The following is a 15,890-nucleotide window of genomic DNA, read 5'->3' on the forward strand; positions in this document are numbered from 1 at the left end:
GCCAGAGGATGAACTCAAGGCCTCTTTCGATACAGGTTACATTGAACTGCCTCATAGGTCCAATTTCTTTCTTTCTTTCTTTCTTTCTTTCTTTCTTTCTTTCTTTCTTTCTTTCTTCCTACCTTTCTTCTTTCTCTCTTCCTTTCTTTTTTAATTTAGCAAGAGAGGGGAAATATTGTTGGTAATATTTGACTCAGTTTAGTAAGAGAAAAAAGAGAGAGGGAGGGAGGGAGGGAGAGAGAGAAAGAGAGAGAGAGAGAGAGAGAGAGAACCATAGAGATACATAACACTGCTCCATTGTCCATGGAGTTTCTGTGGTGTCTTCCATGGGATAAGAAATAGCTTACTTACCCACCTTCTCAAATAATTCTTACAATAGTTTATCCTAGAAAAAACCTATCTAATTCAAATATAATTAACACAAAAATAAAATATATCACACTCAAGAAAATACTTTGTATTATAAGAAAAATATTAACAATATCCAGCATAGAAAAAAATAAACTAGAAAAAAGTCATTTGAGGTATATGTCATGAGTTTACAGTAGCAAATGTCTGCATAGTTTTTTCAAGTGTCTCTAAACCTAGTGTCTTGGTTTGAGTATCAAGAGAATGGTCAGTTAGACTGATGTAGGGCTTGTACTTTTTAAAATTAGAAAGATGGAAATGTACAGAGGTGCTTCACTCAGTGTCAAAAAATTGCTGAGATGATGAATAAGAAATGAAATAAAGGTAGGGTTCTCATGAAGAACAGAAAAATTAGCAAACAAGCAGTGGTTTAAGGGAAGCCCAGGATTTAACAGAATTATGGGGTCATTGATAGGAATATTTGATTAGGAGAGATCAGAGTTTTGACAGATCTGGATAAAACTAAACTGTGTTGGATGTGCTCATAAAAGTCAAGTGAAAGTCAGTGGAGAAGAAATCAATCAAGAAGTATAGAAAGATGGCAGACCCATCTGTGGGATGACTTCAATAGTTTCCCACCTCCTGCACACAAGAAATAGTAAATGTTAAATTGTGCATGCCTTGTATATACTCTGCATTTAAATCACTACATTACTTCAGTGGAGGAAACACCTACATATTCAGTGTGGCCTCTAATTACAGAATGACTGTAATGAACCAGAGGCCCAGAACCAGATAACTTAGGTTACCTTACTCTGTTCAAAATTAGAGCTGCTTAGGCAATGGTACTAGCTGCAATACATTTATTTCCTTATTGTAAATAACTTAAAAATTTGACATTTAAATAATTTTGTTTTTCTCCCATACCTATGGACATCTAATCCTTGATAAGGGGCCCCAAAGTATTAAGTGGAGAAGGAAGCTCTCTTCAATAAATGGTGCTGGGAAAACTGGGTTGAAATATGCACAAGAATGAACCTGAACTACTTTATCTCACTAGAAACAAAAATCAACTCCAAATAGATCAAGGATATGAATGTTAGGCCAGTAACTATATAATACTTAGAGGAAAAAAATCTGTAGAACACTTTCCCATCTAAAACTCAAGGACATCTTTGATGATACAAACCAAATTGCCAGGAAGACTAAAGTAGAAACAAACCAATGGGACTACATCAAATAGAAAAGCTTCTGCACAAGAATGAAACTGAATCACCTTATCTCACCAGAAACAAAAGTCAACTCCAAATGGATCAAGGACCTGGATGTTAGACCAGAAACTATCAAATACTTAGAGGAAAACATTGGTGAAACACTTTCCCACCTAAACCTCAAGGACATCTTTAATGAAACAAACCCAATTGCAAGGAAGACCAAAGCAGAAACAAACCAATGGGACTACATCATGTTGAAAAGCTTCTGCACAGCCAAAGAAACTATCACATAAACAAAGAGGACCCTCACAGAATGGGAGAAGATCTTCACATGCCAAACATCAGACAAGAGACTAATAACCAAAGTATACAAAGAGCTCAGCAAACTTAGCAACAAAAAAGCAAATGACCCCATCCAAAAATGGGAAGAGGATATGAACAAAACATTCACTTCAGAGGATATCCAAAAGGCTACCAAACACATGAAAAACTGCTCCAGGTCACTGATTGTCAGAGAAATGCAAATAAAGGCAACATTGAGATACCACTTCACTCCTGTGAGAATGGCATACATCAAAAAGGACAGCAGCAACAAATGCTGGAGAGGCTGTGGGGACAGAGGAACCCTTTTGTACTGCTGGTGGGAATGTAAACTGGTCCAGCCTCTGTGGAGAGCAGTCTGGAGAACTCTCACTAGGCTAGACATGGACATATGTCTTCCATACGACCCAGTAATTCCTCTCCTGGGGATACACCCCAAGGACTCTATAACAGCAAACCAAAAAGATATGTGTTCACCTATGTTCATAGCAGCACAATTTGTAATAGCTAAAACCTGGAAGCAACCCAGGTGCCCAACAACAGATGAGTGGGTGAGAAAGTTGTGGTATATATACACAATGGAATACAACACAGCTATTAAGAACAATGAACCCACCTTCTCTGACCCATCTTGGATGGAGCTAGAAGGAAGTATGTTAAGTGAGCTAAGTCAGAAAGATAAAGATGAGTATGGGATGATTTCACTCATCAACAGAAGTTGAGAAAGAAGACTAGAAAGTGGAACTAAAAGCAGGATTTGACTGAATTTGAAGTAGGGCATCAATGCAAAAACTCTGGGGTGAGGGTGATGGTGAATGTTCAGCTTCACAGGGCAGCGGAGGGGGTCTAGGGGGAATGGAATGTGAAACAGTATTTTGGTGGTGGGAATAGTGTTCATGCATTATTTTGTAGTCAAATAAATAGCTATTTAATTAATATGAGAGTGAAAAATTGATTGAATGTCTCAAACTTTTTAATTCATAGACCATAGGCTGAGTCTTTGATATGATGACTCTTAAAAGCTTAGACCAGGGGGTTGGGCGGTGGCGCAGTGGGTTAAGCGCATGTGGCGCAAAGCGCAGGGACTGGTGTAAGGATCCCGGTTCGAGCCCCCGGCCCCCCACCTGTAGGGGAGTCGCTTCACAGGCGGTGAAGCAGGTCTGCAGGTGTCTATCTTTCTCTCCTCCTCTCTGTCTTCCCCTCCTCTCTCCATTTCTCTCTGTCCTATCCAACAACGAATTGTGTCAACAAGGGCAATAATAATAACCACAACGAAGCTACAACAAGGGCAACAAAAGGGGAAAAAAAAATGGCCTCCAGGAGCGGTGGATTCATGGTGCAGGCACCGAGCCCAGCAATAACCCTGGAGGAGGAAAAAAAAAAAAAAAAAAAAGCTTAGACCAGGGATAACAGAAGCAACCGGTGGCAAAGCTATATACAAATAATGTCAAAGGACATAAATTATGGTGACCTTGTGTATGATACAGCAAATCCTAACAAAGGGTTATTTCAATGTTAACCCAATTGCTAAATAATGTTATAGCAATTACTATCTATTGTCTTCTTAGCCCTAAGACAGCAAGTACCTCTTATTTCCTCTATAGGGCCTATATTTTCCCTAGTCCTGGAACCTCTAGGGTGGGGCTCACTTTCCTGCATACTTCTCTCAATTCATACCAAATGATATTGTATCCGCCGATCCCAATCTAATCAATGCAAGGAGTACCACCTTCTGCTTCACTTCAGACTGTGTCCAAAGACTTCAGGCATGGAATGTCAACCCTTCAGCCTCATTACTTGGGTGAGACCTTTCCTTTCATAGGATTCTCTAATTCCATTCCAGGAGGTTCACTTCCTAATAAAGTCCCAAAACATAGATATAGACCAGGTCCTGTGAGATAGACCATATGTTCACATGTATCCATAAATTAGGGCAAAATGTATACCTGAAAGCAAAAGTACATAATAGCGCAGTGAGTTCAGTATAAAGTTCATAATGAAATAGTATCTAATTAGACTTAGACACCCTCCTCACCTACTTCCTTTTACAGTTCTCTCACTCACTCCAAAGGTAACCTTAGCAAAGCAAGGACTGCAAAAGCTGAATAAGGGCAAGAGACTGGCATACTTTAATGATGACTCTTTAGTCTCTATCAGGCCACCCCATTAGCTGGGGCCCTATTCGGGGAATCCTGAGATTCCCAAACAGACATGATGGGCCTAGGCTTCAAATAAATTCCTCTCTACATTGTTACCAGTCATCTCTATTGGGAAGAACAAAATAGACCCTTTTGTGGGCCCTCCATAGGACCTTGCCCTCAACTTGGATCAACAATGGTAGAGAATGTTCCATCCTCTGAAGGGAGGATGGACAACATACTCTATGCTACACCTAAGGAAGATGGGTAGATATTGGGGCAGCTTGGAATGCCCCTACTCATAACCACAGAATGTCAGCTCAGATCTATAGGGATGCAGTGGTCACATAGGCTCCTAAGCTGAATGTGGGCCCCAGACCAAATCAAATCAGTGGGGTTTACAGTCAACAATATTTATAGTCCTTTCCCATATTAGGGAGCTACTCTCTTCCCTGATCCAGTTTTCTGGTCCTTCTGCCAGCCATGACATCATCTCCCCAGACAATAACTTGGATCCTCCTGCATACCAGATTTCTTGCTCAGGGAAAAGCAAAACAAAAACAAAAACAAAAACAAACTAGTATTGCCACAGGCCCTTTGGTATAAAACTAAAATATGCCTATTAGCTATCTACAAAATGGAGGACATCTCCACTCTTCATCTGCACTATTCCAGCCTTTAGGTTCATGATTGTTCAACAATTTGTTTGGCTTTGTATGTTAACTCTCTTTTCAGCCACCAGGTTTCAGATGCTAGCATGATGCCAACCAGACTTCCCTGGACAAACAACCCCACCAATGTGTCCTAGAGCTCTGCTTCCCCAGAACCCCACCCTACTAGGGAAAGAGAGAGGTTGGCTGGGAGTATGGATCCACATTTCAATGCCCATATTCAGCGGGGAAGCAATTACAGATGTCAGACCTTCCACTTTCTGCATCCCACAATGACCTTGGTTCCATACTCCCAGAGGGATAAAGAATAAGAAAGCTAGGGGAGGGGATATGGAAATCTGGAGGTGGGAATTATGTGGAGCTGTACCTGTCTTATCTTATGGTTTTGTCAATGTTTCCTTTTTATAAATAAAAAAGATTGTTTTTGCTTTTTATAGTATGGTGTTCTTACCCTCTGCATAAAAATCACTAGGGGATGGCAGTTAAATACACTTTTTAAATGACAGTTAAATTTTAACTGATGGTTAAGTATACTTTTGACTCTTGGGAACAACTTTATACCCATTAGTAAAGTTGAATATGTAACTAGATCTTCAAAGTTTTTTTTTTTTTTTTTTTTTGAGCTGGGGGGCCTTGGAAATGCATGGTTTCACTGCTCCTGGGCTGAGTTAAAATTTTTATACTAAAGAGAGGAAGTATCATACCATAGAAGTGGAGCATCACTCAGTGGCAAGGCACATCCATGTGCTGCTGGGTTTTGAACCTGGACTGTGGACATGGCATGGCACACAGTTTACGTAGTGAACTATTTTTCTGGTCCATCAAAAACATTCTATGAGTATACCAGATACAGACATATAGTCTCTAGTGTTTGTATGTATATGTATGTATCTTCTGCGTGTCTATATTGCTTATGAGTGGGATTTATGCAGACTTGTATTTTCTGAAATGTGCATTCTATATGCTCTATTGAAGCACATGTCCACTCTAGCAACTATAACTCCATTTTTTTTTCCCCTTTATGAGGGTTACATACAGTGTGGAATTTCACTATCTCTGGTCCAACTTTCTCATTCCTTTCATGAGAGAGAGAGACCTAGATTTTCCTACACTAGATGTTCCTTCCATGTCCTGGTATTTCCATGTGGTACACATTCTGAGACAGATATCCTATGTGGTGAATTATATTCCAACTTCCTTACAGTTCCTTTTCTTGCATATATGCTAATACAAATAATATAAAAAACAAATAAAATGGCTTCTTGAGGAATATTTCCAAGAGATTCTAAGCACATATTCCTACAGATATTCCTTTTGGCTGGATTAAAGAGTATTATTCCTTGATGACTACTCCTAGCAAGCACAGTCTCTCAACTCTAAAACATTAGATTACCTTTACTGATTCAGTTAAGGGTGAGTTGGTAGAGAAGAAATTTTACATTTCCAAATGTCAATAAAGCGTCAACACTATAGCCTGCTTTAGGGAAGAAACCAAATGATCTAATTAACGTTTTTATCTTTGACATTTTCTGACTGCCTTCATATGTCCTTGGGGCTAACATTATAGATTAACTTAAAAATACAATATTCACTCTTAACTCAATTTTTATATTTTTGCCAATCCCACATAGTTCATCTGCTTTGATGATTTACAATGCTTATACTGCATACAGAAAGCAATCTAATGCTCTATAGTATTTTGGTCTGATTAGTTAAATGCTACAATCATCTAAGATAGAAACATCAATTATTTTGCTCTAATAGCAAACCAAGCCCCCCACACCATGGTTAATGCGTTTTCTTACTTTATTTCTTTTATTCTAATATTTGTTTTCATTTTCAAAAAGTATCATATCTATTTATATGCTTCCTTTCCAATTCAACTTTTGGACACAGTCAGTGACATCCACTAGGCTTTCAATAACCTATTTGAAAAGTTTACCAACTCTGCCTGTCCCTGTTTTTAAGAGAATTTCTAAAAAAAAGTTCAATATTATAGCAATTTTATATGTCTCTGTTGGTTTGGACTTCACAAAGCAACTAGAAAAGGTGAGAAAATACATTAATTGAACAGTGCTTTATACTATAATATGTGCTAAATATACTGTTTTATTTAATTTAATCCTCTCCAGGATATTGACAATTGGTAATATGACTAATATACATACTGGATTAAGAAATATATTAAGCTCTAAGAGGTAAAGCAACCCATATAAGAATCCCACTTACATTCTTTTTTTTTTTTTTTTTTTTTTTTTGCTTCTTAGCCTCCTTCACTCTAAACCTATAGGAATGTGGCTTTGGTTTCACTGTTCTAAGAGATCAGTACCTGCATTAACACCAAATCATATTCTCTGGCCTTTATTGTTCTTATTTAATCTTAAAACTTTTCTTATCACTTTATGAGGGGGCTTTAATAGTTTACAATACAACTACGGACAAATGGGTACAATTCCTCTTCTCCCCATGGTAGATGTCTGCAGAATACGCTCATTACCAACTGAGATAATTTTCCATTATCATACACAAGAAAACAAGGGGACATTCTGTTCCCTCCTCCCATGTCCCCAAGCCTGCCTTTCCCCATAATTTTTTGCTTTGATGTAACAAACCTTACCCAGTCCAAGTTTCACTTTATGTTTTCCCTTTCTGCCCTTGTTTCTAAAATTCCACCTATAAGTGAAATTATCTCCTGGAGATTTATCCAAAGGAAATAAAAACACCTATCCAAAAATATCTATTTATAGCTGTTGGTCATTAAGCCATCCCCACCCTGCATTGTTGATAATATGGCCTATTTACATAATCATTGTTTTGCCTGATCTATCTTCTTTCTACCTCGAGACCTGCCCTGGAGGGTAACATTAATCCCACCAGCTAAAACCCTCGCAATAGTTGCTAAGGAAGCTTCCACCTTCCCAGCATGCTTTTGCCTCTCTCCACCCCCTTTCCTAGCCATTTCCGTTTCTGACTTTTCACTTCTGGTTTTATCCTATAAAGCCACTTCTGTTTCTGGTTTCTCTCTCTTCCTCTCTTCTGTGTCCAGACCTAGAAGAGGGCAGGCATGCAGGGGGAGGCAGACACCGGCCACTGCGGTTTTTGGATCTACTTGGCTTAACCTGCTGCACTCACGCTGGACTCTGGGGTGCACACAGGAATAAAGATTTGTATTGCTACCCCACGAGCTTGGTTCCTGGATCATCTCTTTCTCCCACCTGCGACTAGCCCGGCATACAGCTATGATCATAGCAGCACAGTTCTGGTTCTAAATGTTACCATGTCCTCTTGTTAAACAGCCTGTCTCACAAGTAGGGCTGTTGTGTAGATTAAAATAGATTATTCAGGATATAAGTGTTTATAGCATATAGGAAACAGTAAAGTATATATATATATATATATATGTATGTATGTCTACACATATACATATAAAATACTCTGCATATCATGTTATTTTTGACATCTTAAAAAATTCCTTCTGGATGGGATAGACTGTCCCTACTTGAGCTAGTCATTCCTCACCCCCATATCTGGGGATTTACCACCCCCTCTGTTTATCTCTTTCCTTCTCTCCCTGTCTCTCTGTCTCTCGTGTTTCTCTCTATCTCTCTCTCTCCATATAAGCACACAAAGCTGAGGTGGGGCCTGGGCTTATACCTGGATCTCAAGCATGGAAAGCAGGCACACTATCCAGGTGAGATATTTTGGTGATCTCAAATGCATGTATTCTTATATTTTCCCTTTATCTTCTCCCTTCTCCTACTATAGCTTTTTATTTTCCTTTCAGGTCTAGTGTCACCCTCAGCAAATTTAAAAAATCTTATTTATGAAAAGGAAACACTGACAAAAACCATAGGATAAGAGGGGTACAACTCCACACAGTTCCCACCACCAGAACTCCATATCCCATCCCATCCTCTGATAGCTTTCCTATTCTTTATCCTTCTGGGAGTATGGACCCAGGGTCATTATGGAGTGCAGAAGGTGGAAGGTCTGGCTTCTGTAATTGCTTCCCCGCAGAACATGAGTGTTGAAAGGTGGATCTATACTCCCAGCCTCTCTCTCCCTAGTTGGGTGGGGTTCTGGGGAAGTGGGGCTCCAGGACACATTGGTGGGGTCATCTGCCCAGGGAAGTTCAGTTGGAATCATGTTAGCATGTGGAACCTGGTGGCTGAAAAAAGAGTTAACATATAGAGCCAAACAAATTGTTGACTAATCATGAACCTAAAGGCTAGAATAGTGCAGATGAAGATTTGGAGTTTCGGTTTTGGAGATAGCTAGTAGGCCTATTTTAATTATATTCAAAAGAGCCCATGGCTATATTAGCTTTTTTTTTTTTTTTTTCTTTTTTCCTAAGCCTGACATCTGATACGCAGGTGGATTCAAGTTATTATCTGGGGAGATAATATCATGGCTGGGAAAAGGACCAGAAAGCTGGATCAGGGAAGAGAGTAGCTCCCAAATATGGGAAAGGGGTATACATATTGTTGACAGCAAACCGCACTGATTTGATCTGATCTGGGGTCCTATGTGACCTCTGCATCTCTGTAGATCTGAGTTCACATTCTGTGGTCATGAGTAGGAACGTTCCAAGCTGCCCCAATTTCAGGACCCATCTTCCTCAGGTGGAAGATAGATAATGTTGTCTAGCCTCTCTTCAGAGGATGGAACATTCTCTACCGTGGTTGATCCACATTGAGGGCAAGGTCCTATGGGGGCCCACAAAGGGGTCTATTGTGTTGTTTCTGATATAGATGACTGCTAACAATGGAGAGAGGGATCTGTTCGAGATCTAGGCCCATGATGTCTGTTTGAGAATCTCAGAACTCCCTGACTAGGGCCCCAGCTAATGGGGTGGCCTGATAGTGACTAAAAAAGTCATCTCTAAAATATGCCAGTCTTTTGCCCTTATTCAGTCCTTTTGCAGTCCTTGCTTTGATAAGGTTAGCTTTGGAGTGAGTGAGGGAAGTATAATAGGAAGTAGGTGAAGAGGGTATCTAAATCTAAGTAGAGACTATTTCATTGGGAACTTTATGGTGTCTTTTTAGGTCTTTCTACTTGCTTTCTGCTTATCCTGACTCACTGCAGACTATTGTGTACTTTTGCTTTCAGGTGTATATTTTGCCCTAATTTATATGAACATATGCTCTATTTCATGAGGCCTGGTTTATATCTAGGTTTTGGGACTTTGTTGGAAGTGAGCCACCTTAAATGTAATTAGAAAATCCTATGAAAGAAAAGGTCTCACCCGAGTAATGAGGTTGCAGGGTTGACATTCCATGCCTGATGTCTCTGGACACAGTGTGAAGTGGAGCATGCTGAGTTGGTACTTGTTCCATTGATTAGGTTGGGATCAGTAGATGCTCCCACTATAATTCTATAAACTGGATTATAAACCCTTATTACCTAATTCTGCTAACACAGATATAGTTCACTAGAGGGAGAGTTGGCCCTGGAAAATTAGTGGGAACAAGTGGAAAAAACAAATCAATCTGAAAGGTGGGGCAAGAAAAGAGAAAATATGTTAATATTAGGATACTCGCTTATTCTAGCTAAATTCATTCTAGAGTGAAATAGATGCTCACCAATCCTATTTTCTCAGGAACATAGGAAGACTTCATGACTCCATTTTCTTTGCTATGAGATTAGGACTATATGGTTAAGTTCTGTAAAAAATGTTAAGAAATTTTATATATTACTCTTAAGAATAGTCTTAAATCCTCCTTCATATGTTAAGTGAATTATTCCAGGATTATCTTGAATTTGTAAAATGATCAGTATTTATTACTTATTTTCCCTTTTGTTGCACTTGTTTTTCATTGTTGTTGTAGTTATGATTGTTGTTGTTATTGATGTTGTTATTGTTGGGTAGGACAGAGAGAGATGGAGAGAGGAGGGGAAGACAGAGAGGGGGAGAGAAAGATAGACACCTGCAGACTTGCATCACCACCTGTGAAACCACTCCCCTTCAGGTTAACAGCTGGGCACTTGAAGCAGGATCCTTATGCCAGTCCTTGGGCTTTGAGCCATGTGCACTTAATCAGCTGCGCCACTGCCCGACTCCCACATGCAGATATTCTTCACTGCTTGTGATGTGACCCCCCCCCCCCCGCAGGTGGGGTAAAACCTTTTTAAAAAAAAAAAATTATTTATTTATTTCCTTTTGTTGCCCTTGTTTTACTGTTGTAGTTGTTATTGTTGTTGTTATTGATGTCGTCGTTGTTGGATAGGACAGAAAGAAATAGAGAGAGGAGGGGAAGACAAGAGGGGGAGAGAAAGATAGACACCTGCAGACTACCTGTGAAGCAACTCCCCTGCAGGTGGGGAGCCAGGGCTCGAACCCGGATCTTTATGCCGGCCTTTGTGCTTTGTGCCACCTGCACTTAACCCATTGCGTTACTGTCCGACTCCCCCCCCTTTTTTTTTATTGTCACCAAGGTTATTTGTCAGACTTTGTGGCAGCACAATGAATCCACCACTCTCATAGTCATTCCTACCCTCCCCTTTTTTTAGTCACCCTTTTCTTTTCACTTGATAGGATAGAAAAATTGAGAGGGAGAGAAGGAGGAGAAAAAAAGACCTTGCTTCACTACTTGTGAAGCTTCTCTCCCCCCCCCCCCCACGTGGGTAAGGACTGGGGACTTGAATCAGGTCCTTGCATGTGGTAGCATGCATGCTTAATTGGGTGTTGCAACACCTGGCCCAGCTTGCAAGGTTTAAGAGAACCACCAAACAAAGAATACCTGCACTGGACTTGAGTTAAAAAAATATATTTTTATTGCATTTGGCTAAGTAGGTTTTTTTGCTACAGAATCTAGCCTATTTAAATACAGATTTTCGTATGTTGGAGTTACTTCATAATAAAATTTTGAAATATATGGATAGGCTTGTCAATTGGCTATGGTCAGTAAGAAAACTAAAACTGACTGGAAAAATGGTAATCTTATTATGCAGTGGCAAGATACTTGGTAAAACTTTTTCCTGTGAAGACTTGGAAGGTAGAACATGTGCTTATTATACTGAGCTCTTGAAAAAAAAATAAATGAAAAACAGGATTTTTCATTAAAAAAAAGTCAAACACATGATTCTAATGGTGTGTGATTTTGTAGTCTTTGACCAAGGAATGATTTGAGAAAAAACTGGCTAGTTTGCAAGCATAAATGAAGAGGGATAGAAGACCTAGAAATTTAATTTTGCAGAGTTAGAGAGCCATCCCTTTCTAAAATCTGGACAGTTAGAAATGTAACAACAACAACCACAAAAAGAATAGTTTAAAGACCAACAGTTCAGAGAATCTTTTTAGGTGAATTAAATGACACACAAAATCATTAGTGTAAGACTAGAGTATGACCATTCAAAAGCTATACCCTCAAGGCAGATATTATTAAATTGAGAGAGATTTTTATGGTGACAAAAAAGCAGAAAGTTGAAACAGATTTTAGAATTATCTCTAGAAAAAAAATCTTTGTAGTTTTAGGTACATACAGCAGTCAGAAAGCAAGCTGTTCAGAAGTATACTATATATTAGAAATTATATATTAGGAATTTTGATTTCTAAATAAGTCACAAAACAACAACAATAACCAAAATCTCACTTTTTACCACTGTAGACTTCAAACAACCTTTGCAACTCCAACTTTCCTAATATTGACTTTTTTATTATTATTATTTTATTGCCACCAGGTTTCTTGCTGGAGCTTGGTGCCAGAACTATGAAACCAACGCTCCTGGTGGTCATTTTTTTTATTCTAATTTTTTTATTAGAAAAAAATTTTTTTATTAGGACAGAGAGAAATTGAGAGAGAATGGGGAGATAGAGGGAGGGAGAGAAAGATAGGCACCTGGAGACCTTTTTCACCACTTGTCAAGCAGACACCCTGCAGGTAGGGAGTGGGGGTTCAAACTTGGGTCCTTAAGCTTGGTAATAAGTGCACTTAACTGAGTGCCACTGCTTGGCCCCTTGAACATAGATTTCCAAGACTCCTAAAGGGAATGCTCCCTTTATTCCCCTTCTCACATGATTAAAGAGAACAAAAGGCATAAAGGAACTCTCTCAGAGGTTGATACCAAGGTCACAGAAAAGAATGGACAGACATTTTTTTTTGAAAAATGTAAGAGAAACCTTACAAAATAGTTCATTAGGATAGTGTGTTGCTTTCCCATGAACATAATACAGGTTGGAGACTGACTCCCACCACCTTGAAGGAAGCTTTGGTGCTATAATTTCTTTCACCTTTTAGCCTCTCCCTCTCTCATTTTCTAGCTGAAAAAAAAAAAATCAGCTGGGTGCGATATGCCAATTCCATTTCAGGTTCTACTTGTGTTTTCTTTTCTGATCTTGTTTTTCAACTTCTGCCTGAGAGTGAGATCATCCCATATTCATCCTTCTGTTTCTGACATATCGCACCAAAGTAAAAGACTCTGGGGTGGGTGGGTGGGGAGAATACAGGTCCATGAAGGATGACAAATGACATAGTGGGGGTTGTATTGTTAAATGGGAAACTGGGGAATGTTATGCATGTATAAACTATTGTATTTACTGTTGAATATAAAAATATTAATTCCCCAATAAAGAAATAAATTTTAAAAAATCAGCTTGGATTAGTGAAGTTTCAGATATGACAAGAGAGAGGGGAAGAGAGTGTAGTCTTATCATCATTTCCTACTACAATTTCAGGGTCCACATTATCTATCTAAAAGAATTTCAAAAATGCTATCGACCATTAAATGATAGGCCCCACTTCATTTCATCCTTTTGTAAATGAAATATCAGTGTTCCACTATTGCATGTCATCAATGTATGTATGGTGATGAACAAACACACTTTTTATGTAGTGCTAGGAAATGAAGCTGGGTCCTCACACTTGGATGTGCTCACACAGAGCAAACTCCCAGTTTTGAACCCAGGGCCCAGTGCCTGGCAAGGCATAAACTCAGTTAAGTAACCTGCCTCCCAGCCCCCCAATTTGTTTTTACATTTATAGATGACTAGAATGAAAGAAACATAATCAGCTCTAATGAAAGGCTGAGCATCATATAAAGTAGATATGCTGAGATGTGTTTGAAATAGGTAATGATTTTATTATTTTTGAGTTATTGTCATTAGTGAGGAGGTGAGTATGCTTTCCATGTAGAAGGAAGAATGAACAGAGATTGTATGACCAAAATAAAATCTGTGACAGAGACTACCTAGATAGTGAGAAGTCATATTTCCCCTACCTAAGCAGACAAAAATAATGCATTTATTCATTTCCCTTGAAGTTATATTATAATCATATTATGACTGGCATTGAACAGAGGTATATTGTAGTAGTAAATAGTATATTTTTGGGACTGGCTAACAAACCTTTTGTATAACTTCTCACTTTTTTTTCTTCCTTTTAACTATTGGAAGAAAATATCACAGGTACCATGAAACCTCAAGATGGAAACAGCCTGAATTCCTGAGATGTTGCTAGGAGGAAAATCTGTGAGAACCACTTGATGAGGAATGCCCATCCTGAAATTTATATAAGCAAAAACTACTCTGATAATATTCAAATACTGCAATTGAGGGTAGAGGAAGTTTGTTCTAGCCATTAGCATATTCTGTGTAACAGACACACCATATGCTGTGATGATGCAAAGTAGTAACATCTTTGTTTTTGTGGATTCAATAAATAGAGTTTCTTATTCTGATCTCCAGTATAATCTTATGCTGTTCTTCTTGTGGGGAAGTCTCTTCTCAGGTGCAGACTCCTGATGTGCCCACCCTGATGTGTACCAGATGTAGGGGTCTAGGAGAATGTCACCCAAGACAGCAGGGCCTGAGTCCCATAAGGGACTCACTTTGTGTCCACGAGAAGAGATGACCCTGAGACCAAGTTGATAGCAATGATCTGTTTATTGATCAGAGAGGCAAGGATTTTAAGGGGTTGCAGAAGGAGGTAGCTTATTTATACCATATATGTTTAAAGCAGAAAAGGGGCAGAGAGAGGTAAGGGGTTGGGAAAACTATCAGGTGAGTTATCTAAGGAATGAGAAAGGTAGGCTTTGATGTGCATGGGTGTAGGGGTCCTTGCATGTCAGGAGAGTGAGGTTTGATTATAGTCTTATTCAGAAGGACAAGAACAAAGAAGCGAGAAAAGGGGCCTCTGATAGCATCTGTGTAAGTAGGAGAGTCATTTTGGGAACGAGGAAGTAGGGTTATCAATGGCTAGCAGATAGAGAGGTGTGTCCTGAGGGTGGAGAGAAGATGGGTCAGGTATGATAACTTCTGGTAGCTTTTGAGTAAGCAGACCATTTCATTTAAAGACAAGGAAGTAAGGTATTGTATTGGGAATGCAGAGTCTCTATGAGGTGGAGAGTCTGACAGGTGAAGCTGAACCTGAAGGCTGTTCTCTCCCATGCTCAATCTCTGGTAGAGAGAGGCTGACGGAAAGACCATATTCCTCAGGCACCCATCTTATTTATTTTTTTTTTTCAGGATTTAAAAAAATATTTATTTTATTTATTCCCTTTTGTTGCCCTTTTTTATTGTTGTTATTATTGTTGTCATCATTGTTGCATAGGACAGAGAGAAATGGAGAGAGGAGGGGAAGACAGAGAGGGGGAGAGAAAGATAGACACCTGCAGACCTACTTCACTGCCTGTGAAGTGAACCCCCTGCAGGTGGGGAGCAGGGGGCTCGAACCAGGATCCTTCCGCTTTGGGCCACCTGAGCTTAACCCACTGCACTACAGCCCAACTCCCTATACTTATCTTTCAATGGGAGGTTCCACCAAGCTCAACCATATCCTCACAGTTTCCCTACAATCTTAAAACCTGAATGGGTTCAAAATATCAAGTTAATTGCTTATATAGAGGAGTTATATTGGTGGTGTTTTAGGATTTATCCTGGTGGGATATTAAAGAAGGAGACCGAACATGAAAATAAATTAACTGGGCACAGGTGGTCGTGCACTTTAACTAGTGCATATGTTACAATGTGCAAGGACCCATATTCAAGCCCCTAGTCCTCACCTACAGGGGGGGAGTTTCACTAGTGGTGAAGCAGGGCTGCAGGTATTTCTCTCTCTCTCTCTTTTTCTCTACCTACCCCTTCTCTCAATTTCTGGCTATCTCTACCCAATAAATAAATAGAGATAATAAACATTTAAATAATTAAAAAAAGAAAGGAAGTCAATGCATTTATTATTTCTAATTTAATAATTTTGAGAAAA

General features: G+C 39.2%; 1 pseudogene; it reads right to left on the reverse strand.

Moving 5' to 3' along the window:
• The window catches only part of LOC132532775 (developmental pluripotency-associated protein 2-like), a 54,644-nt pseudogene extending 40,457 nt beyond the window's left edge, over nucleotides 1–14,187 (reverse strand).
• Between the last annotated feature and the right edge of the window lie 1,703 nt (nucleotides 14,188–15,890).

Source organism: Erinaceus europaeus, chromosome 2 (assembly GCF_950295315.1).
Source record: "Erinaceus europaeus chromosome 2, mEriEur2.1, whole genome shotgun sequence".
Lineage (NCBI taxonomy): Eukaryota > Metazoa > Chordata > Mammalia > Eulipotyphla > Erinaceidae > Erinaceus > Erinaceus europaeus.